This window comes from Sarcophilus harrisii, chromosome 1 (assembly GCF_902635505.1).
Source record: "Sarcophilus harrisii chromosome 1, mSarHar1.11, whole genome shotgun sequence".
NCBI lineage: Eukaryota > Metazoa > Chordata > Mammalia > Dasyuromorphia > Dasyuridae > Sarcophilus > Sarcophilus harrisii.
In genome coordinates, this window is record NC_045426.1 from 439,596,645 (window position 1) to 439,622,803 (window position 26,159).

General features: G+C 34.7%; 1 pseudogene; it reads right to left on the reverse strand.

Moving 5' to 3' along the window:
• Window positions 1–210: 210 nt before the first annotated feature.
• LOC105749298 overlaps window positions 211–26,159 on the reverse strand; it is a 41,544-nt pseudogene continuing 15,595 nt past the window's right edge.

Consider the following 26,159-nt stretch of genomic DNA (forward strand, 5'->3'; position numbering starts at 1 on the left):
GACTATAATCCTTACTATTTGGGTCTGTTAAGTGTTTTTGATAAGAAAAGTCCTCCAATAGGGCAGAGCAGATCAAATCTTCCAGTTTTGGTCAGTTCCAGTACTCTAGAACAAGTTCTAGAGTAACAAATAGTGTTCTCTAAGAAGAAGTTGTTAGTTCCAGCAATGAAGATGGAAAAGAGGAATGTTGTTTATCAAAAAAAAAAAAAAAAGGATCACCAAACAAATTTATCTTAGATAAATATATTGAACAAAGTCTACTAGATTTTAATTATTTTCCTTGCATGCTACAATATTTCTATAGAACAATAATTGACTGTGGTTTACTTAACTTGAAGAAGTTATTCAGACCAATTTTAAGGTATTACAGAATAGGTTGTCCTGCATTAGGAAGATTCAAGCTTTCCTATAAATATTTAAAGAAACAATCAGTACCTCCCCAGGAATATTATCCTTAGCAGAATTATAAATGGATGACATATTTCCTATATTAAGTGCAAGATGGGTGGGGAAGGAAGAAAAATCTAAAATATTCTCTCTATATAACAGTGGTTCACCAAGGAAAGCAACTTTGCTTATATGAAAAGTGAGCTTTAGAACCCTATAGGAATCAACACATTCATGTCCATTAGTTTGAGATTATAAGTTCATAGACATTGGTTTTTTTCCTTCCATTACTGGAAGAGTCATCTTCAGTGGCTTGAAAACTGTTGCATCTACTGCATTTCTAGTTGACTGAAACCAGATGAGCTCTATTGATGATACTTTTGAGTATCTCTGTAGGACCCAAGTCAGACTTATAAAAGATTTTTGGTCCAAAAGGGTTCTATCTTTCAGTGAGGATTTGTGTTGACATCTAGACCAGGTAAGGGAGTGGAAAATTTATGAATAAATCAGCCTCTGAACTTTTGCTTGGGAGAAGAATCAGGTGTACTACCTGGAGTGGACTGGGCTGAAACAATCTATCTTCTCTTGCCATGTCTCCATCTTGTAACTTCAATTTATGGACTGCCTTTATCATATGGTGGTACTTAGCTTCTTCTGTAGTGAGGCCTTTATGGAGAGTGTATCTCTCAACCCTGCCTGATGCTTAAAGAACTGGATGTTCTCTTGGGCCTGTTTTATAATTAGAAAATTTATGATGACATAATATCCTTGGCCTTCACCACTGGAACCTTATTCATATGGTTATTGGAAGCTGCGGAGATTATAGAGAAATCATTTTCTTCTTCCTCAACCTTGAAAAGTTGTTGGTACTTCCAATTTGAGATGACTAGCTTCTTCCCTAGAACCTTACTGCACATGTCAAATGTAGGTGAAATTATCAGTATGGGATCCTCCAGGAAATCATCATAACTGAAAGCCCAATGATACATTCCAATTCTTGCCTAGAAGGCATACCTATAGTATGCTCAATAGTAGGCACATCTGACAAAGATGCCATGAAATACTGGGATCATCTAAATATTTCTCTACATAGATATCCAGAATTCTGATTGCCATGACAGAGTTTGTGGAAGTTATGCAGATAATACAAAAATGCCAAAAGGGAATATTCTGCTCCTAGTGATGAACTGGCAAAGATTCCCAAGCAGTTCTCATGTAGACTCTCTATAGATAGTTGGGTTTCTGGGAAGAGAAGGATGGAATGGAAGAAAGGGAAATAAAAAGACTGTCTGCAGCCCAAAGCTCTGCCAAGGAGAGAAAGCTGAGATTAGACTCCAGGCCCCCATCACTGCCTAAGAACCAAAACATGGAATAAAGCGAGACCATGATGGAAGTACCATCAAGATCCAAGTGGACTTTAGCTGCAAGAAGTAGGGCAAAGTCTCTCCTCTCTTCTCTTAAACCATAGCAAGAGCCCCTAACCACACTGTCCCACAAATGATCTTGCTTCCTGCAGTCCCTTGGATGGCTGCAAACTATATTATTTATTTGTTTGTTTATTTATGTATTTAACTATATTATGTATGTATGTATGTATATATTAATTATTCTCTGCCCCGATATTAAAACCAAGGATTCTGCTTCCTAGCAAGTGCCCATAGTCAGCTACTACACCCATAAAATGTGTGCTAGTTCCTTCTTGCTGGCAGCCACAGTCTGGGACAGATCTAGTCAGCACTGTACTTGTCATCCTTCCAAAGTAGAAGGTTCTTCAGTTTTATCCTACTCAGCTATCAGATCCCCCACATAGTCCATGAGATAAAAGTCTCTAAAGCCAAGGATGTCTCCCAATCCAGAAGTCCCCAGGACTTCTTTTTTTTGTTTGTTTGTTTTGTTTTGGCAATTGTCATGGAAGTATTTGTACTTCACTCAGTCTAAACCTCTGTTCCTGGAGATGAAATTCTAACTGTGGACTTCTCACATTGTCCTAGGAAAACAACTATTTATCCCTTTTATTCATTTTGTTCATTTCTGCTGCTCTACATCACCTCAGAGGTGATATTCTGTCTGATGCTATTGTGGTTGTGGTTCTAGTTGTTATAGTTTTTGTTGTTAAGTGAATTTGTTTGTTTGTTTTTTTTAATTTCTTTTTTTTATTTATTTAATAGCCTTTTATTTACAGGATATATGCATGGGTAACTTTACAGCATTAACAATTGCCAAACCTCTTGTTCCAATTTTTCACTTCTTACCCCCCCACCCCCTCCCCTAGATGGCAGGATGACCAGTAGATGTTAAATATATTAAAAGATAAATTAGATACATAATAAGTATACATGACTAAAACGTTATTTTGCTGTACAAAAAGAATCAGACTCTGAAATATTGTACAATTAGCTTGTGAAGGAAATCAAAAATGCAGGTGGGCATAAATATAGGGATTGGGAATTCAATGTAATGGTTTTTAGTCATCTCCCAGAGTTCTTTTTCTGGGCATAGCTGGTTCAGTTCATTACTGCTCCATTGGAAATGATTTGGTTGATCTCGTTGCTGAGGATGGCCTGGTCCATCAGAACTGGTAATCAGATAGTATTGTTGTTGAAGTATATAATGATCTCCTGGTCCTGCTCATTTCACTCAGCATCAGTTCGTGTAAGTCTCTCCAGGCCTTTCTGAAATCATCCTGTTGGTCATTTCTTATAGAACAGTAATATTCCATAATATTCATATACCACAATTTATTCAGCCATTCTCCAACTGATGGACATCCATTCAGTTTCCAGTTTTTAGCCACTACAAAAAGGGCTGCCACAAACATTCCTGCACATACAGGTCCCTTTCCCTTCTTTATAATCTCTTTGGGATATAATCCCAGTAGTAACACTGCTGGATCAAAGGGTATGCACAGTTTGATAACTTTTTGAGCATAGTTCCAAACTACTCTCCAAAATGGTTGGATTCGTTCACAACTCCACCAACAATGCATCAATGTCCCAGTTTTCCCGCATCCCCTCCAACAATCATCATTATTTTTCCTTCATCTTGCCAATCGCAGGTGTGTGATTTATCTTAAGGTTGTCTTAATTTGCATTTCTGATTAAAATGACTTGGAGCATCTTTTCATATGACTAGAAATAGTTTCAATTTCTTCATCTGAGGAACCTGTTCATATCCTTTGACCATTTTCAATTGGAGAATGGCGATTTTTTATAAATTAGGTTAATTCTCTATTTTTTGGTGACCTTTTAAACCTTTGACTGTAAAAATATTTTCCCAGTTTATTGCTTCTTTAATCTTTCTGCATTGTTTGTTTGTCAAAAACTTTTCAGTTTTATAATCAAATTTTCTATTTTTGATCGTAATGATCTTAGTTCTTTTGGTCATAAAACCTTCCCTTCCACAGGTCTGGGAAGGTAAATATCCTGTGTTCCTCAATTTATTAATAATTTCATTCTTTTCCTGGTCCTTGAACCCATTTGACCTTATCTTGGTTGGGTGTTAAATGGATCAATCCTAGTTTTTTCCCATATTGTTCCAATTTTCCCACAATTTTATCAAACAGTAAGTTCTTATCCCAAAAGGTGGGATCTTTGGGTTTGTCAAAGACTAGGTTTTATTTGTTGACTGTTTTTTAGAACCTAATCTATTCCACTGATCAACTAATCTTTCCTTGCCAATCCAAATAGTGTTGGTAACTGCTGCTCTATAATAATTTTAGATCTGGTACACTAAGCCACCTTCATTTGATTTTTTTCTTAATTCCTTAAATTCTTGACCTTTTTTTTTCCATATGAACTTTTTGTTTTTTTCTAGGTCATTAAAATAGTTTTTGGGACTCTCTTGGTATCCTAAATAAATAGATTAGTTTGGTGATATTGTCTTTTATTATATTTGCTCCCCTTTATCCAAAGCATTTAATATTTTTTCAATTGGTTGATCAGACTTAATTTGTGTGAAAAGTGGTCTTAATTTTGCTCATAAAGTTTCGTTTTCCTTGGAAGATGATTCCTAAATATTTTATATTTATAGTTACAAATGGAATTTCTCTTTTAACAATTTTGGTTTTGTTAGTGATATAAAATCTATACTTAGGGTTTTTTTTATAACCAACAACTTTCTAAATTGTGGATTATTTCTAATAACTTTTAGAGAATCTCTGGGGTTCTCTAAAGTATACCATCATGTCCGGCAAAGAGATAATTTGGTTTCCTCATTGCCTATTCTTACCCTTTAATCTCTTTCTAACTCTTTTTAAAGCTAGGTTTCTAATGCAATATTAAATAAACTTGTGTAAGGGGCAACCTTGTTTCCTCCAGATCTTATTGGGAATGGTTGCAGTTTGTCTCCATTCATATGATGTTATGATGGTTTTAGTGCTGTTATTTTTGGAAAAGTCCATTTTTCCTATACTCTCAAGTGTTTTTAATAGGAATGGATGTTGGTTTTATCAAATGCTTTTTCTGCATCTTGGAAGGAATATGGTTTTTTTAATTTGGTTATTAACATGGCCAATTATATTGATAGTTTTCCTAATATTGAAAAACCCCATTCCTGGTATAAATCCTACTTGATTAGTGTATTATCTTGGGATGATTTTCGAGTCTTTTTTATATCTTATTTGATTTTGATCAATATTCTTTGGGGAGTTTTATAATTTTCTTTCTCTTTTTCAGCCTACCGGTTTAGGTATAGTACCATGTCTGTGTCATAGAAGGAATTTGGTAGGACTCCTTCATTCCCTATTTTATCAAATAATTTTATAGCATTGGGGCCCAATTGTTCTTTAAATGTTTGGTAAAATTCCCATGAAATCCATCTGGTCCTGGGATTTTTCTTGGGGGTTGTTTAATTGCCTGTTCTATTTCTTTTTCTGAAATGGGACTATTAAAATTACTTCCTCCTCTGTTAGTCTGGGAAGTCTATATTTTTTAGTAGTATCCATTTCATTAGGTTATCAAATTTATTGGCATAAGTTGACAAAATAACCCTTATTATTTCTCTAATTTCCTCTTCATTGGTGGAAAGTTCTCCTTTTTCATTTTTAAGACTATAATTTCTTTTCCCTCTCCTTTTCTAATCAGATTTACCAAAGGCATCTATTTTATTTTTTTCATAGAACCAACTCTTAGTTTTTAATTAGTTCAATGTTTTTTACTTTCAATATTTTTAATTTCTCCTTTTAATTTTAAATTTCCAATTTAGTATTTGATTGGGGTTTTTAATTTTGGTCTTTTTTTAGTTTTTTTTTCCAAGCCCAATTCATTAATCTTTTTTCTGTTTTTTATTCAATGCCTCTAAGGATATAAAATTCCCTCTTTTTAAACCCTTTGTGCATCCCACAAATTTTTATGATGTCTCATCATTGTCATTATCTTGAGTGAAATTATTAATTGTTCTATAATTTGCCTTCACCAATCATTCTTTAAGATAGATTGTTTGTTTCAATTACTTTTTTGGTCTATTTCCCCAACTTTTTGTTGAATGTAGTTTTATTGCATCATGATCTGAAAAAAAGCTTTTACTATTTCCTTTCTTGCATTTAATTTAGGTCTTTTGTCCTAAATATGGTCAATTTTAATAGGTTCCATAAAGCTGGAAAGTAAATTCCTTCTATCTCCATTCAATTTTCTCCAAAGATCCAACATACCTAATTTTCTAATATTCTTTTACTTCTTTTAATTTCTTTCTTTTTGTTTTTGTGGTTTGTTTTCTAATTCTGAGGTGCAATGAGATCTCCTACTTTACAATTTTGTTGTCTATTTCTTCTTGCAACCTCTTAATTCTCCTTTAGGAGGGTTGGATATACCATTGTTATATATTTAATATTGATATTCTTCGTTTTTATCCCTTTGCAGGATGTAGTTTCCTTCCTTATCTCTTTTAATTAGATCAATTTTTTACTTTTGCTTGATCGAGATAAGGACTTCTTTTTGACTTCATCTGGCATAATAGATTTGCTCAGCCACCCCTTTACTCTTATTATCTCCCTGCTTTTGTGTTTCTTGTAAACAACATATTTAGGGTTCTGACTTTTTATCAGTCCTATCTGCCTCCTCTTTTGGGGAGTTCATATTCACATTTGGTTAGAATTACTAAATCTTTTTCCTTATCCTAATTTAAAATTATGCTTTATTATTCTTGCCTCCCCAACCCTCTTTCCCCCTTTTAAACTTATGTACCCCTCTTGTATCACGTGCTTCCCTCTTTATAATCCTCCTCCCCTTTGAGTCTTTTCCCTTCCTTCCCTTAACCTTTTTTCTTTTCCTTTTCCTCTACCTGTTTTAATGAGGAGAAAAATTTTTCTCTAAAACAAATGTCAATTATTTTTTCTTTAAGCCAACTCTGATGAGTAAGATTCACCAAATTTCCTCCCCCCCTCTAAATTCCCTCAGATATGATAAGTTTCCTTTGCCTCTTTTTGGGATTGGTTCCCTCTTTTTTCCCTCCTTCCCATTTTCTGCCATCTCCCTTTCCATATCTCTTCCCTTTTTTATATTATATCATCAATCAAATTATACATTTTCTTTTTGTATATCCCAAAAAATACAATTCTCAAAATTTTTTTTACCTTTTCTGCATTCTTGAGTTCTATGGTTGGAGATCAAATTTTTTTTAGTTCTGGTTTTCTTCGAAACAATTGGAATTCATTGTTTCATTAAATGTCCATCTTCTTCCGGAAGAAAATCTCAACAAACTGGATGTTTATTCTTGGCTGCATCCCAAGTTCTTGTGCCTTTCGGAATATCATATTCCAGGCCCTTCTTTCCTTTAATGTAGAGGCAGCCAGATCTTGGGTGATCCTTATTGTGGCACCTCGGTATTTAAATGGTTTTTTTTTGGCTGCTTGTAAAATTTTTTCCTTAATCTGATAGTTCTGAAATTTTGCCACAATATTCCTTGGGGTTTTTATTTTAGGGTTTCTTTCAGAAGGTGTTCGATGAATTCTTTCAATGCCTATTTTACCTTCTGATTCTATTACATCTGGGCAGTTCTCTTTGATGATTTCTTGTAAAATAGTATCTAGGCTCTTTTTTTCATCATAGTTTTCAGAAAGTCCAATAATCCTCAGATTATCTCTCCTAGATATATTTTCCAAGTTTGTCATTTTTGCAAGTAGATAATTCATGGTTTTTTCCAGTTTGTCATTTTTTGGTTTTTGCTTGACTGATTCTTGCTGTCTCAATGAATCATTAGTTTCTATTTGTTCAGTTCTAATTTTTAAAGAATTATTTTCTTCATTAGCCTTTTTTACTTCTTTCTGTAAATGTCCAATTGAGTTTTTAAATGAATTGTTTTGGTCTGTGGAATTTTTTTACATTTCACTAATTTTTTTTTTAGTGAATTATTTTCTTTTTCCAATTCACAGATCCTACTTTCCTGCAAGTTCTTTGTCTTTTCCAATTCACAAATCCTACTTTCTAGTGAATTCTTTATTTTTTCCCATTCACCAATTTTGTTTCCCTGCACTTCCTGGGAATTTTTTAACTTTTCCAATTCGTATTTCAGGAAGTTGTTGCTCTCTTGTAAGGCTTCTCTTTCCTTTCCCCATTTATCTTCTTACTCTCTTTTGAGACTTTTAATGGTCTCTTCTATGAGAGCATCATGTAAAGGAGGACAGTCTGATGCATTTTTGCTGTTTGAGGTCTCCTCAGGTTTGCTGACCTGCTCTTTTTCTGCATAGAAGCTGTCAATCGTTCTTTTCATCTTTTTATTCATGTTTTAAAGCCTTTAGGGTATGTCTCCTAGGCAAGGGGGTTATCAGCTTCCTCTGCAGAGCAGGGAGAGATGTAAACGGATTTCCAGCTCCGAGGTATGGGAGTGCTCTGAGTGAGAGTCTTCCCTTCCCCCAACAGGAAGTGGATTCAGCACTGGCCGAGCTATCCAAGTGCCCAGTTGGGCTGTGTGGGTTAGCGATTGCCCTCGGCTAAAGACTAAGGGGTGAAAGTGCCACTGCCCCAGGCGGGAGCCTCTAGTGGGACTGTGAGTATTAGCAGCTGACTGCAGACCGTGCAAACTCTGCCCAGCGCCTCTGCCTAATGCAAATCGGCCCTGGAAAAGCTCTATGGCCCCAAGCTGAGCTCCCCTCTGCGCAGATTGGAGGCTAACCTGGGCTGTGTCCTCCTGCCGTGCAGGATCCCAACTGCCCCAAGGAAAAGCCCTGTACTGGGGGTTGGGGCTGCGCGCTTGTGCTGAGATCTGTGCTTTCACTTTCGGTTTGAGACTCTCCTCAGAACCTAATTTCTCTCCCTGTCTGCACTGATCTCCCCCCTGGCCCCGGAACCAACCTTTTTTTGGTGAGACTGCAGATTTTCTTTGGCCGGTGAGTTGTTCTACTTCTTATCTTTACGAATTGTAGCAGTCAAGACTATTTTTGAGGCTCGATATAGTATTGATAAAGAGGGTAAGAAAAGAGCTTAGAAAGTCGCATATGTCTTCTCCGCCATCTTGGCTCCGCCCCTGTTAAGTGAATTTGGAGAGCCAAAAGTTTTCTGCCATCTTCCCAGAATCTTCTCTCTGGGATAAAGCTTTCTAAGAAATAGAGTGTTCTTTGAGGGTATTCTAAGACAACAAAGAGACTTGATATACAATTTATGCACACATTTGTGTTTCTGGTTTTCAGAAAATTTTTTAATCCCATCCACAGTCATATTTCTTCCAAAGAAAAATAACAATTGATGGAATTTTTAATGTCATACAGTCTTCATATAGTCAAATATGCCAGTGGGGATTTGGGGGAAGAGGGGGAGATAATGTGTTCAGTTTGGACATATAAGACTTCAGTTTTCTATGAGACATCAAGCTTGAGATGTTCATAAGAAGTTGGGCTAAAAAAAAAAAAAAAACAAGGATGTTGTAGAAGGATCTCTTGATGAGAGAAGGCTTGCAAGAATGAACTCTGAGATCTTGTGATTCTGCAATATATATTGCATATAAAACAGGGCTTTTCTGATGTTTCCCAGAAATGACTGAAATGCAAGGGATTAATGAGGCTATGTGGGAAGTAGAAGGCACCTTCATTTAAACAGTATTACCACTGCAACCAGAAGGAGTAAAGTGTGAAATGAGATTCCTCTTATTGAACAGGGAGATCTTTGTGGAGTCTTGGAATGCTACAACTAAAAAGTAGACAGAAAAAAGCAGAATGGAAATAGGGAGAGGACTCTAGAGACATGAGTATGCTATGTTCCAAGTGGAGTCAATTCCAGCACCTTCTCCAATCCTGTGTTTCTTCAGAGCAGTTGCCAAGGAACCCTCAATCAGCTTCTCAGACTTGTCTAATCTTTTTTTGTTATTCTTTTTCCCCTTCTATTGGTTGGGGAAGAAAGGAAGAAAGAGGGACTAATCACAATAATGCTAATTCTGCATTTATCTAATAGTTTTTTGGTTTGTTTTACTATGATAGCATAGCAAAACAAACCAAAGAACTATGTAGGAGAGGGAAAATAATAAGAATTTATTGGAGCACTTGTTAAATTATGATTGCTTTATTCATTTCATAGTACCTTGATTATTGTTACTATTACCCTTTCTTATTAAATGTATTAAGATATGTTTCTTTTTCTAAATTTTGTAATTGCAAATAGCCTTCTTCATCCTAGGAAAAGTAAATAAATTGATTTTGCTTACTAGAACATATGGAGAAAATATATACAAGCTTAAATAAATTTCTATAGAGTAATGTTAATTAAAATTTCTCCTCATCAGTATCATTGCTCATTGGAAATTGATTCTCTTTCCTATATAATCTGAAATAGCATTCATACTTGGAATCTCAAGTGTGAAAAAGCTACCAGCAATTCCACAAAGCATTAAATCCTCATTCTGAAAGAATATCTAATACCATTCTGTAAGCACTGGTCAATTCATTAAAGAGCCAAAATTCCCTAGGAAGATTCATTGTCACATCAATTGGCTACTGTCTTACAAGTATCAATTTTTTCTTGTTTTCTTTTGTTTTTTTCCCCTAAAACAAGCTTAAAATGCTTCTCCCTCTTTTTTTCCAATTATAGCTTCATACTATGGATCCTTTTGGGTCCAAACATCTCCATAGCAACTGGCATCATAGATAAAACTCCCCTTGTTAGCTAACCTTGAGTCAATTGTAAAACATTCCAATTTCCTATTACAATTTCCTTAAACTAATTAACATACTAAAAGATCCTAAAGCATAGATCTGAAACACTAAGTATCAAAGAATATTTTGTTTTCTATCACACCTTCCTGGCATATCTGAAAAGAAGGGATTGCCTCTAACACAGGTTAAAGATGAAACTTTTCCTGGAAGATATGTAAGATGGGAAGCCATAGTTAGACCTGCCCCACCACCACAACAAACTACAACACCCCTGAAACTGGACACAGACTTATAGGTCAACAGCATTCCACTCTTATGTCTAGCCAGCTGCAAGGAATATCTATTAATGAACCTCTTTTAGATAAGTAAGTATGGTATATAAGTTTTCTTTTTTTCCTTTTTAGGACAAATTCTGGGTCTTCCCACAATATCTAATTTAGAGAAATATTTGACACTAAAATAAAAGCATTAAAGCAAGTAAGAGAATCTCATAAAATGTCCTTATTTTTAAACTTCTCAATTACGGATAGCCCTCTTTTTAATTGCTGAAAAGAGTATGTCTAGTTTAGGAGCACAAAGAAAAATAAGTTTCCAAATGTTGGGAATGGATTCTTGTAGCAGAGATGATGGGGAATGCCTACTGTGGTCAATTTTTAGCATATTTCAAGTCATATCAAGAGGTATGTAGGAGGCTTATGTAGGAGAATATTCAATAGCTGATGGCAAAACTCTATACTATAATCCCCAAGTAGCTAAGTAATTAAATAATTAAGCAAATGCATGGCCAGAGAAAATAGGGAAAGGAGTTAGATCTGAATAACCAAAACTTTGGCAACACGACCATGAATGCACCTAGCATGTTCCAGATTTATCTAGATGGCTTCTAGACCAATATATTCAGCCCTAATTTCTCTCTTGAGCATCAATTCCATACTACTTATTGGACATTTAAAATTAGTCATCTTAAATTTATATTCAAAATAGAACTTGTATCTTTCTTCTCAAATCATTTCTCTCTTTAACCTCACTCTTTTGGTCAAGACAAGACCAGCCTTTTAATCATCCAGGATCAAAACTCCAGAACCAAGCAAACTCTTTGCTCTCAGGTACTCCATATATCTAGTGAATGGTCTTTTCTTTTGATGCTAACTCTATGACAGCTTTTGCTTTTATCTACTTCTCTCCACTCAGATGGCTTGCATTACTGCAATGGCCTTCTAATTGGTCTTCCTAGTTCAAACCTCTCTCCTCTCCTCCAATCCATCTTCACATAACCATAATCTTCACATATCTTTAGGATGAAATACAAACCCTATCTTATTTAGTATATAAACCTCTTCACAGTATTTGCCCACCTTCCTTTTCAGACTTTTTGCACATTACTCACCTTAATAATTTTATGGTACAGTTAAATTTGCTTTCTTGCCATTATTCATACTCAATACCTGAGACCTGGACTGTCATTCTTTTCCTAAATCCATGTTCCTGTGTCTAAAGAAGAATTTAATTCTTTCATCTTGAAGCTTCCACTCTATGGTCCAATATGGTTGATTGGTAATTCTCAGATTGTTACTTCCACATTTAGCCAGCCATATTTAGTGACTGGCCCTAAATGCCAGGCTGTGTTTAGGTTATACATCCTATCCATATACAACTATCCCTCCAGACTATCTCCAGGCCATCTGTCTTCCAACAATGACCTATACCTCACCAACTAGATCAGCACTCTCCACACTGGAACCAGAACAAATTATTTTCTCTACTGACTTCTCCCCTATATGTATTGTCTTCTGTTAAAATATATACTCATTGAAGGGAGATAATGTCTCTTTTTTATCCTTTGTATCCCCAGAAGACAGTAAAATATTTGGACTATTATAAATACTTAATTAAATGTTCTTACACATTCATTCATTATTCACTTGTTCATCTCCTATTTTCATAGACTATGCCCCCCACATCTGGGATGCACTGTCTTTTCATTTTCATCTCTTAGATTAAACTAGTTTCCCTCAAAGTTCAGATAAAGGTGCTGTCTTTTAGAATCGGTTAGTTAATAAACATTTATTAAGCACCAGGCACAAGTATTGGAAATCCAAAGATAGGAAAAAGACACTCAGTCTTTACCCTTTAGGAGTTCATAATCTAATGGAAGAGTCAATATGCAATAAACTATGTACAACCAAGAAACATACAGGATAAACAAAGGAAAAGTACTAGAATTAAGAGGGATGAGGAAAAGCTTTTTTAGAAGGTGGGATTTTAGATAGGACTTAAAAGAACTCTAGAGAAGCCAGGAGGCAGAAATAAGAAGGGAGAGCACTAATGAATATCTTCAGTTCAAAGTTGAAGTGTGCTGTTCAAAAAACAGCAAGGAAGTCAGTCCCTGGGTCACAAAGAACAGGGCAAAGGTATAAGAATACTGGAAAGGTGGGAATAGAGTCAGATTATTTAGGGCTTTGGATGCCTAACAGGATTATATACTTGATCTTGAAGGTGATAGGGAGCCATTGGAGCTTATTAAGTAGGGAATTAATATGATTAGACCTACCCTTTAGTTAAATCACTTTGACGGCTTAGTGAAGGATGGACTGAAGTAAGGAGAAACTTGTGGCAGGGAGATCAACCTGAAGACAATTTTAATTGTTCAGGTGTAAGGAGATGAGTGCCTGCACTTGAGAAGAGGCAATATCAGAGGAGCAAAGAGGGATAATTTGAATTGTTACAAAGGTAAATCAATAGGATTTGCCTCCAGATTGGATATGGGGGGGATGAGAGTGTGGGGAATTGAAGATGGTTGCAAATCTAGGGGAACAGGAGGATACTGGTTCCCTTGACAGTAGTAGGGGAGTTTGGAAGGGGAGAAGTTTGGGAAGAAAAACAAGTTGACTTGAAGATTTCTATAAGACATCTTAGTTCTAGAAAGGCATCTGGAAAGGTGAGACTGGAGGTCAGCAAAGAGGTTATGGCTGGTTAAATAGATTAAAGCATCATCAGCACCAAGATGATAATTCAATCCATGGAAATTGATAGGAATAATAAATGGAATAGTACAGAAAGGGAATAGAGGAGCAACCAGGAGAGGGAACATCCATGATGGGTGCCCACGACCTGAATGAAGATCCAGCAAAGAAGACTGAAGAGTGGCCAAATGTGTAGGAAGAAAACCAGGAAATTAGTGTCCTGAAAACCTAAGGAGAAGGTAAGTATCAAGGAGAAGAGGGTGATCAGTAGTCTCAAATGCTGCAGAAAAATTAGGAGAGAACTGAAAAAGGGACACTGTATTTGGAAATTAAGAGGTCATTAGTAATATTGTAGACAGCAGTTTTAGTTGAAAGATGAAGGTGATTTGAGGAAGGATGGAAAAAGCTTCAGAGAGTCATGGTGATGAGTGAGATTAATTAATTAATTAATTAAGGAGGTATAAAAGTGTTGCCAAATAGCAGTAAGGGATCAGTTAAGGTCATGTAACATAGATTTTTGGTGGACTCAATTAGGATAGCTGCATATTTTTGTTCATTTTCATTCTACAGCATGTGCATAGAAATGAAGGAAGTGAATGCTGGGAGAGATCCAAGGGTAAGGTTTGGCAGGGTACAACTGAAGATATGATAAGACAAGGGACTCGAGAAAAGGACAATGTAAAATTTAACTAGTTCACTAAGGGGTCAAAATGAGGAAATTTAGAGGATATAGCTAGCATAGGTGTGATAGTCTCAGAGAGACCTGAAGGTTTGAGGGATTTGAGGTCACAATGTGGACAAAGTAGAGAGAGGTAGAATGCTAATATATTGTAATCATGTAAGGGTGCTAATTTTTAGCATTCTTAACATGATCGTAGTGTGATTGTGTGGGTGGAAAATCAAGGCTAGCACCATTATTGCATGTAGCTGAACTGGGATGGGAAAATAGGTCCTGAAAACTGAGTAAATTGAAGAATTAGGAAGTTAAACTTTTAAAGTAAACATTAGTATGCATGGTGAAGTCCTTTAGTATATAAGGCAGAAGTTGGGAAAAGAGAAAAGCTGTAAGCCAAGTACTGATCTCATTAATGAAAGAATAGGAGCATACTGGAAATTTGTAAATAGGTACCAGGATGTTTAGGTGGTAGATATGGAATCCATAAATTTCAAATTAGGAGATGTTACTAAGTAACAAAAATAGGGGGGGGTGGGGAGACCTGGAAATAACAATGAGGAACAAAGAATATTCCAATTCCTCCACCTTGATTAATGAGTTATAAAGAACGAGTGAAATTATAGCCAGTGTTGGAAATGAAAGCCAAGGATGCTATTTCTTTAGGAAGTATCCAGGTCAGAAGATGGAATGAGCAGGAAAGGAAAAAATTTAAGTTGAAAGCCAATTTGTTGCATATTGAATAGTTATTCTAGAGAGCAGATTACAGGAGACCTTCCCTGATAATCCAGAGATTGTTCCTGAGTCCTACAAAAAATATTTTGTATTTATTTTGTATTTTATATGTTCTTATAGATATACATGCTGTCTTTTCTAAATGAATTTAAGCTCCTTGAGGAAAAAAATCAATTTATTTTTTTATCTTCACATTTCATAATTCTGTTCCTGATCTATAAAAGATACTAAATAAAATGTATTGATTGACTAAATTATACATATGCATATGCAAATACAAATACATAAGCAAATATAAATTCATTTTTTAAACTTCACATCCCATAATCCTGTCCTGGTCTATAACAGGTATTAATAAAATTTTTTGATTGACTGAACTACATACATGCATATACAAATACATTTACCATTACAAAAAATGAAATTTGTTATATTTCAAGCAAAAAACTAATTTACTGATGTGAAAGGTGATTCTGAGTTAACTATGTACAGTCAGATCATGACTTTTTAGAGGAAAAATCAAAATTAGTACAAAAATAGAAAAAAAAGAACAAAAATAAGATGAATATATGATACAAAAGTGGTAGTGTTCATTTATATACTTATGTATGTCCTTTCTATCCCTCCCATTATAATGAAAATTCTTTATAAGTATGAATTGTTTCATTCTTTATGTTTGTATGCCCAGTGCTTAGTGCCAGACACATAGTAGGCACTAAATATATGTTTTCTGTTGATTGATTGATTGGTTGAATGGAAAAGAAATAAAGGGAAAGGCATCAACATAAAAATGCTGTTGTAGAGAGCCATAACTCTGGAGAAGTATATCAGTGGAAATGATGATATAATGGTTCTCTAGTTCACATATATACTTACTACTTAGTATGGTGATGTAATGGTTCTCTAGTTCACACATATTCAGTATACTCTAATGACGAAATTATAATAGGGTATTTAAACTGGGAACAAAGTCAGACTGAGAGGGAGACTGGTTGAGACTGGCAGACTAACAGACTGCTGGATGAAACTGGGTCAGACTGAGACTGGGTCAGACTATGACAGACACAGACTGTGTAAGAATCAATAAAGATTTTGGATTCTATTTTTGTCCATTCTTTTGTTGTCTAATCTGCTGAGAACAAGCTCTTCAGGAGGACCTTCAGAAAGCTAGCCTGAACATTACATGTTGTCTTATAAAATAACAAAAAAGTAGAAGGTAAAATAAACTTTTTAGAAGCCTAAGAAGAGATCCACCAAGAAAAATCATCCTAAAAGGATTTAGAAATGAATTTTGAAAGTTAACAGATGGAATTTGAAAGACATGAAATATTTTCTATAACAAACAGTAATCTCTATTGTTACCTCTTTCTTTATATGTGCCTTTTAAGGAACTAAGACTTCAACAAATATATAACAGATACTCTTGAGAAGGATTAAATCATAAAATTATGAGATCTCAGAGTTGGAAAGGTCCTCAAAGGTTCTTTAATTCAATTGATCAAAAATCTACAGTTCTATACCATGACATCTCCCCAGGTGACTAATTACTCATCGCAAGCTTGAAAACTTCCAGTGATTAGGATATTCATTGTCATCACCATCATCATCACTGGTATGTAACATACGTAGCATTTTAAGGCTGCAAAATCCTTTATTTGCATTATATCATTTGTTTCATAACTCCTCTTTGGATCACTCTAATTGTTTTGATGCTTTTCCTTATATTTAGCCAAAAGATGCCTTCCCAAACAATGTGTCCCCAAAGGTTTAATACTATCTTAAACCCTGCTTACTTAAAAATGCACTGGTTTTGATATATCCTACATATTTTCATCATTATTCTATTCTTCCATGAAGAAAGAGGTTTAGCAGGGACACTAATACATGGTTGGTGGAATTGTGAATACATCCAGCCATTCTGGAGAGCAATTTGGAACTATGCTCAAAAAGTTATCAAACTGTGCATACTCTTTGATCTAGCAGTGTTTCTACTGGGCTAATATCCCAAAGAAATCTTAAAGAAGGGAAAGGGACCTGTATGTGCATGAATGTTTGTGGCAGGTCTCTTTGTAGTGGCCAGAAACTGGAAACTGAGTGGATGCCCATCAATTGGAGAATGGCTGAATAAATTGTGGTATATGAATATTATGGAATATTATTGTTCGGTAAGAAATGACCAGCAGGATGATTTCAGAAAGGACTAGAGAGACTTAGATGAACTGATGCTGAGTGAAACGAGCAGGGCCAGGAGATCATTATATACTTCAACAACAATACTATATGATGGTCAATTCTGATGGATGTGGCCCTCTCCATCAATGAGATAAACCAAATCAGTTCCAATAGAACAGTAATGAACTGAACCAGCTACACCCAGCGAAAGAATTCTGGGAGATGACTATGAATCATTACATAGAATTCCCAATCCCTATATTTTTGTCCACCTGCATTTTTGATTTCCTTCACAGGCTAATGGTACACTATTTCAAAGTCTGATTCTTTTTGTACAACAAAATAACTGTTTGGACATGTATACTTATATTGTATTTAATGTATACTTTAACATATTTAAAATGTATTGGTCAATCTGCCATCTGGGGGAGGGTATGGGGGGAAGGAGGGGAAAAATTGGAACAAAAGTTTTGGAAATTATCAATTTGTAAAATTACCCATGCATATAAACTTGTAAATATAAAAAGGTATAATAAAATAAATAAATAGAATTTTTTTTAAAAAGGAGATTTAATCCCTCTTTTATGTAAGAATCATTTAAATAGGGAATAGTTGAATACAAGCAACCAATGTTATTTACTATACATATCAAGAAGACATGTTTCTTTCATCCTCTTAAGCTCAAAGAACAGGAAAAGGCTTTTTTTTTTTTAATTAATGATATAGTCCTCCTCTAAACATATAGCTTGTTAAAGAACCCATTCATGCACTGGGTATGAATTAAGGTGTGTAGAGGAGTATAAGTCAACATTAGGATTTTTATATATTTAATTTGTAATTCTATTTGCATAAGGCTTTTCAATTATGTACATAGCCTGAAGTTATTAGCAACCAAATATTTCTAAATGTAGAACTATAATAACAAGAGGTTTATAATACATGAAATAGAATAATCAAGTTGATTTTTCTTTACCAAGAACTGCTAAATAGTCATTGTATTTGTAATAAGCTTCTCACCCCATGTGTTAGTGTGTCACTTGAAACCTAGAGCAGATGGGGGTTTAAAGAAGTGTGGAACTTACACTGACTTGGAATGAATATGTTTTTTTTACAAATGTCCAGTCTATGTAAATGACTTATTATGGATTAAATATATCACCACAAACTGAAACACCATCCTGACTTTGTGGAACAGCCGATATTATAAATTTTGAATTCTCTACCTTCTTTGCCTCCATTTACACCATTTGAATTCTAAGTCTGGTTCTATCCCTGATAGTCTGTGTAAATATACAAGTTATTTAATTTCTTTGAACCTTAGTTTCATCATTTTAAAAATAGGAAATGGTAACACCTCTTCTTCCTGCCCCATAGGCTTACTATCAGAATCAAATATTTTTCTTCCTTCTTTCTCTCATCCTAAAAATGAAAAATATTTTTTCCATTTAAGCATATTTATGTGATGCTTGGATAGGGGATTAAAACAGCATGATAAATGGTTTTCCACACAAAAATTCCTGAGGATAATCAACATTTCAAACCATATAAATATAATTAAACTTTTAAATGTACCTGAAACTTGTCAAGTAAGTTATGATGACTTGATCATATCACTGGGAAATAAACAACTAGACTTCATATATTGAATAAATTATGGTATAGAAAAGTAAAGGAACACTATTATTCTATAAAAATGATGAACAAGCTGATTTTAGAAAGACCTGAAAAGATTTACATGAATTTGATGGGAAGCAAAACAAATAGAACCAGGAATAGATTGTACATAATAACAACAAGAATTGCAATGATCAGCTATGAAAAACTTGGTTCTTGTACGTCCAAAGACCTATCAAACTGCATATTCTTCAATCCAGCAGTGTCTCTACTGAGTCTGTATCTCAAAGAGGTCATGAAAAGGGAAAAAAGATCTACATGTGCAAAAATGTTTGTTGCAGCTCTTTTTGTAATAGGAAAGAACTGGAAACTGAATGGATACTCATCAGTTGGAGAATGGCTGAATAAGTTACAGTATATAAATATAATAGAATATTATTATTCTATAAGAAATGACCAGCAGGATAATTTAAGAAAGGCTTGGATAGATTTACATGAACCAATGCTAAGTGAAATGAGTAGAACCAAGAGAACATTGTATACAGCAACAATAATAATATGCGATGATCAATTCTGATGGATGTGGTTCTTTTCAGCAATGAGGTGATTCAGGCCAATTCCCATAGATGTGATGGAGAGAACTATCTGCATCTAGGAGAAGGACTACTGAAACTGAATGTAGATCACAACATAGTATTTTCACCATTTTTGTTGTTTGCTTGCTTTTTTTCTTTCTCAATTTTTTCCCTTTTTGATTGAATTTTTCTTGTGCAGCACGATGAATGTGGAAATATGTATAGAAAATTTATATATGTTTAAAATATATTGGATCCCTTACTGTTTAGCAGAAGTGAGTAGAGGGAAAGGAAGGAGAAAAATTTGTAACACAAGGTTTTGCAAGGGTGAATGGTGAAAACTATCTTTGCATGTATTTTGAAAACAAAAATCTGTTATTAAAAATAAGAAAGAAAGACGGTTCTTTTCAATGGTTCAGTGATCTAAGGCAATCCCAATAAACTTTGGATAGAAAACTTCCATCTGCATGCAAAGAGTGAACTATGGAGAATGAATGTAAATCAACATATGCTATGTTCAATTTTTTTCTTTTTCTATTTTTTTCTTTTCATGGTTTTCCCTTTTGCTGATTTTTCTCTCCCAACATTATTCATAAAGAGATTTGTATTTTTAAAAATTAATGTACAAGTATAACCATAAAAATAAAACAATAAAAAAAATTATTTATTAACATTCCTTTTTATTTTGAATTCCAAATTCTCTCTCTTCCCCACTCATTGAGACAACAAGCAATGTTACTCATACATATGAAGTTAAAGAAAATATAATTTCTACATTAACCATATTGAAGGGAAAAAAAATAGAAAAATTAGATTTTAAAAATATGCTTCAATCTGTACTCAGAGTTCACAATCTTTCTCTCTGAAGGTAGACAGCATGTTCGTTTTGAGTCCTTTGAAACTGCTGTGAACTTTTATATTGATCAGAGTAGCTAAAGTTTTTATAGTTGATCATCATTACATTATTACTATTACTGTATACATTGTTATCCTGGTTTTACTCACTTTACTTTGTAAAAGTTTTTCCAGGTTTTTTTAAACTATTCCCCTTCATTATTTCTTATAGAAAAATAATATTCTAGCACAATCACATACTGTAACTTATTCAGCCATTTTTCATCATTTTTAAAAGTAGCTCTTTATTAAAACAGCTGAACATGACCAGAATTGGCTTTGAAGTTTAAAGATCCAGGTTCAAATCTTACCTCAGATCATCTCCTATAACAATCCCTCTGATTCTGTTGTAACAAAAGGAATGCACCAGTCTTTGAGGTTCTACCCAGTTCTATGCTTATAATAATCTGATCTCTGATCCTATGAAAAAATCCAATATGATGAGAAACAGTGGGAAGAGTTAAAGCTGGATTCAGGGGGGAAAAAGCATTCAAATTGTGGTTCAGATATGTTTTAAGTGAATGGCCATGAACAAATTACATAATCTCTGTACTCCAGGATCCTACTTTGTAAAGTGGTATTAGGTATTTCACATGGGTTGTTGTGAGGAAAAGGCTCATGAAAGTCAAAGATTAAAGAATAAAGATCAAAGGGAACATCAAAGGAATGAGATAGTAGTGGGACTCTTATGGAGGCAAAATACTCCAATACTGACTTTCTTGCCCTATTTAAAATGCTTACATCTCCCCATACCATTCCTCTCGAGTCTCTCAGGGCAGGCCACAATGACAGACAGCAGAGAATTCCTAATTTGGGGGAAGTACTTCACTCTCCCTAGGACAGTAAAGCTATGGGTGTGTAGAATCCCTGAAATCTCCTCTAGTCTCCTCCACTACAGACCACCACACTTTCAACCTGCTGCCCAATTCTAAGTGGAGGGAGACTGGCAAAGTTTGAAATGCAAAGAAAAGAATGACTTTGGGAGAAAATAAAAGTGTCCAGAAAATGGGGAGTTCCTTTGTTTTCAGCCTAACCATGGTTGAGGGAGATGAGCCCTTTCCTGTTCACTAGTGGTCCCTTGTTTATCCTTCTCCCCCGCTAGAAAATTTATTACAAAATGGCCCCTAATAGACCATCTCTGTCTGCACTGCAGGAACGGACTCAGTAGGTAAGAAAGCCAATTAGCTGAGCCAGGATAGGCCATGAGATTTCTTTGTAGGATGGGTCAAAGCTTGGATCCCAGTAACCTTACTAACCTAATTCTTTAGCTGAAGATCAGGTTCCACTCCCCTGACCCTACCACCAGGTTTCATTACATCACTAAAGTCCCCTCCTGTTTTCTTCATTTAAGAATTACAAAAACTGTACATATTTAACCTATATCAAATTGCTTACTCTCTTGGGGAGGGGGAAGATACAGAAAGTGAGAAAAAAATTAGAACACAAAGTCTTACAAAAATGAATGTTGAAAACTATCTTTACATGTACTGGAGAAAATAAAGTCCTATTTTAAAAAATTATAATCACTCACCAACTGGCCCTGTAAATCTCCCACCTAGATACAAAATTTATCTGACAACAGCTCACCCTGATTCAGTCTCATTGGCATGCCCTAGTTACTGCTCTGGTAATCTACATTGCTAGAGTTCCCCAAACTAATGAAAATCACAGTACAGACAAAAATATAAAAGTAACAAGCTGTACAAGTGCCACTGAGTATTCTCAGGTCATAGAGCAAGATAAAGGGGGATAATGACAAAGTACTAATAAATATTTCCAATTCTTTGAAACATGACCAGCTGACCCCCCCCCCTTTACTCTCCTGTAGAGGGACATCTTAACATATTTTGTCTTAACCTACCTTCAAGAAGTACTATCCTTTTAGCCTCCCTTCTAGAAGAGTACTCTACTAGTATTGTCTACCATGTGAAGAAGTTGACTAGGTTCAAAACATATATAACACTCTGAGCTTTCAAGAAGGAAAAAAAATATTCTTAAAGATGTATTTAAGAATTAGTACAGTGCCTGGCCCATAGTAGGTGCTTAATAAATGCTAGTTTACTTTTTACTTTTATTTTATCATTAATGCAATCACCTGAAGAGAAAGCTGATTTTATGTAACATGGATCTGATCTGATCTTTGTTCCTTTGGAATTATGAAATACTTGTTGGTAGAACTCTTGCTTGCTGCTCAGCAATTCAATCCATAGAATTTCCTATTCATTTTGTTTTCCCTTTTGGAATCCAAGAATCATTTGGGCGCCCTCTAGTGGTTATATTAAATAAAATATTGTCAGCATTCCATAAGCAGATCAGAATTGGAAAGGACCCTACAAAACAATTAGCTGGATTTCAGATATCTGAGAAGACATGCTCAGAATTTAGGATTGTGCCCTGACAAGTTCCCACAGTTCAGTAAAGAGATAGAGCTCTGGTCCGAGTCTCTTAACACACAGGTTCTTTCCACTCTACCCCAAGAAAAGACTATAATACCTGAAAGTCATTTTTAATAGTTGAACAACTTAATAGTATATGAAAAGGGCAATTTCTTAACAACAAAAAATACTATGCAATTGTCTCAAATACCTTTCTGATTGTAATGATGCTCTGTGATAAAGTGGAAAGAAAGATGTATTTTTTTTTTACTGATTTTAATACCTCTATTGCATTCCCCTCTTGTCCTAATATTCTTTATCTGTAAAAATGGGCATAGAATAGGTCCATTATCATTCCAAATGTATGATTCTATTATTCTAAGACTGGAATTATCATAAACTTACAGAGAAATCCTCTGAAAATTTGCATGGGTTAGGGAAAAATAAGTTCTACTTCTTGCTCCATCATAAAAAGTAAATTTTAAAGTTTAGAGTATCTCTAAAGTCTAGAGTATCAAAACTTTATATTTCTAACTTTGCCCAAATTCCTATCCCCACAAAAAAATTCTACATCTAGAATCACAGGGTCAGAGTTGAAATGGATTTTTGAAATCAAAAGTTCAGACTGTATCTAAATAGAAATCCTCAACAAATAGCCATGTGTTCTTTACTTGAAGCCCTCAAGAAAGAAGAGCCCATTTCTCCTGAACTGGTCCATTCCATTCCTCTTTTGGAAAGGGGCAGTGGCACAATAGTTAGAATACCATGCCTTAAATCAGAAAGGCCTCAAATATAGCCTCAGAAATTTATTTGTGGGACTCTGAATTACTCATTGCTCAGTTTCTTCAACTGAAAAATAAAGATAATTGTAACATCTATCTCCTGAAGTTGTTATGAGAAACAAATGAGATAGTTATAAATGCTTAGCTGTCATACAGTAAGTGCTATATAAAAATGTCAATTATTATTGTTATTAATATCCGTGGCATTGTTATTGCTGTTACTATTCTGTTAGGGATATTCTGGTAAATGTTTAACACTCAATCCCTCCCCATGTGCCCACAGCACACTTTTAAATTTTATCTGTATTATTAACATTTGGTGCATCATTTTCTTAAGTTGAGACAATCAATAAAACAATAAATCAAGCCCAGATATGAAGTCTTTGCAGATTTCAATAGTATAGCTATTCATACTCAAAAGTTAATAATCTGCTCTTTCAGGATAGGTAAGAACTGGCTACAGTATGCCCCTAAACATTTCCTTACACTTAAACAAAAATTAATCCCACATTGTCTAGTCTCAAGTATTGCCATGTGAGACCAAGCACAAGTCTAACCATCACCACGCTTATCCAGAAAATAACCAATCATATAATTAAAGATAAGAATTTTTTTCTCCAGATCTCTGAGGGAATGCCTGAGCCTTCTCTAGAAAATAGACTGAAGATTCTAATATCTTACTTTAGCAGAGATCAAAAAAGTGAGGGAAGGTGTTGTGGGGTTGTGGTCAACTGCCTCTCCACTCCCTAACTTTGACTTCTGGTTGAAATCATAGAGGAAGTCTGGTGTTCTTGAACTTCTTTTTTATGAAAGGCCTATTAGATAGCCCTATGTCAAAGAAACTGGAGTATCTGGCTAGGGGGAACTATTACAGAACTACTAATGGTGACTCATGGATGGAAGAGCTAGAAGTTAGAGTCTATTATTGTGATTACTGAACATTCCTTAGAAATGAAAGGAATTTGTCAACTGTTCCCTTCTTCACTTTTTCACATACATTGAATTCTATATTTCTCTTTTCCAAAAAAGAATTAAAAGGGTTATGTAGGAAGTGAAAAAGATGATCCATGGCTTCCTGTGATCCTCCTTGACTAGATCCTCCTAGTACTAGTTTTTGTACATTTTTTTTGGTGATACTATACTTCACTATACTTCAGTGTAAATTTTAATCAAGCAAGCAAGCATTTATTAAGCATGTGCTATATGCCAGACACTCTGCTAGGCATGAAGATATAAATTCTACCTCTTTCCCTAAAAAGGAAAACAATATTTTCCCTCAACAATATTATATTATATTGTATTGGAGGATATAAATGTATGTCTATATTTGTAGCTATGTGTGTAGTAATGTATAGGAATATGTGTGTATAAAACATGTCTGTATATATAATAAATATGTGTATCTATGATTAATTAAGATGCTAGATTTTCTATGTGCCTGATTTTTCCACTCTTTTTCTCTCTTGGGGCCTGTCCAGTCACCCACTTGTTTCCATGTCCTTTCTGGAAGCTTCAAACTCAGTACCTTCAGCCCTTATACACATTCTTTCTATCAACGTATGGAGTTTTAAGCAATTGCTCCAGATTCGAATTCTGGGTAGTATTCATATCCTAAATAAATGCAAAATAAATAGAGAGGGAAGGAACTTGTAATTGAGGGATCAACAAATTATTTCTTTTCATTGTAATACTATAGATGTTCCAAGTTTGACTCCAATGCTTCATCTTGATTGTAGCAATGATGGATGTTCCATCCATATCAACTATCAACTAATAACTAAGGAACTAGGAAGCTGTGTTCTGCATTGATGGAAGAAAAACCGTCAAAGATGAAATCACTCATTCTTGAAGAACTGAAGTACTCCAACAACAACAAAACAACAACAACAACAACAACAAATTCTCAGAAAGCTAAGTTCTTAAACAGGGCAGTAAAGCATAATTAATGAGATCTAGGTCTAGTTGGGAAGACCAACATTCAAATTCAACTTCTGACATATACTAGCTATGTGACTTTGGACAAATTACTTATATTCCCTGTGTCTCAAGTTTAGGACTGCTCTTTTAATTTGTAGATGGGTCATAATATGTATTCATGGAAAGAGTGGGAATTTTGTACCTTAATAAGGTCACAGATTTTTCCTATGTTGTATAATTATATGAACTCTCAAATAGAAGAGATGAGATCAGTTTAAATTTCAGAGAGTTCAGACTAATTAGCAAACTAAATATGTGCTCAGTAATTCTCATAATATTCCCTTTATAAATAAATTATCACATGCCATCTAGTAAGAGATAAAAATCTGAAACAGAGAGAAGTAATTTGACAACTTATTTAACTATTTTAAAATAAATTTTGATGTTTCATTTTCACATTACCTAGATTTTCCTCTAAATCCCTTCTACCCATTTTCCTTCAAACAGAGTATTTGTAAGGGAAAAGAGGATGAATCAATGAATATATTAGAAAAACTTTCAACATGATGTGCCATATCCTACATTCACAGGCTTTCTATCCCTACCAAAGACTGAAAGAGGTTTCTTTTCATAACTCTTTTTAGTGCACAAGCTTGTTCCTTATTTCTCAATATTGAATTTCTATGTTTTGCAGCAATTGTTTTTTCCACTTATATTGTTGCAATCATTGTGCATGTTATTTTCCTGTATTTATTTACTTCCTTCTGTATCGGTTCATGAAAATCCCCCCCATAAATCTTTAATCATACTGTAAATCAGATAACAGGTATTTATTAAGAACTTACTATTGTACCAGACACTATGCCAAGCCCTAGGGATACAAAAAAAAAAAAAAAATACAAGGACAAGGTCCCTGTCCACAAGATACTCATCATCCAAGGGGCTATAGCTTATGATTTGATATTTGTTAGCTACTCTTTATCTTGGATATCCTCTT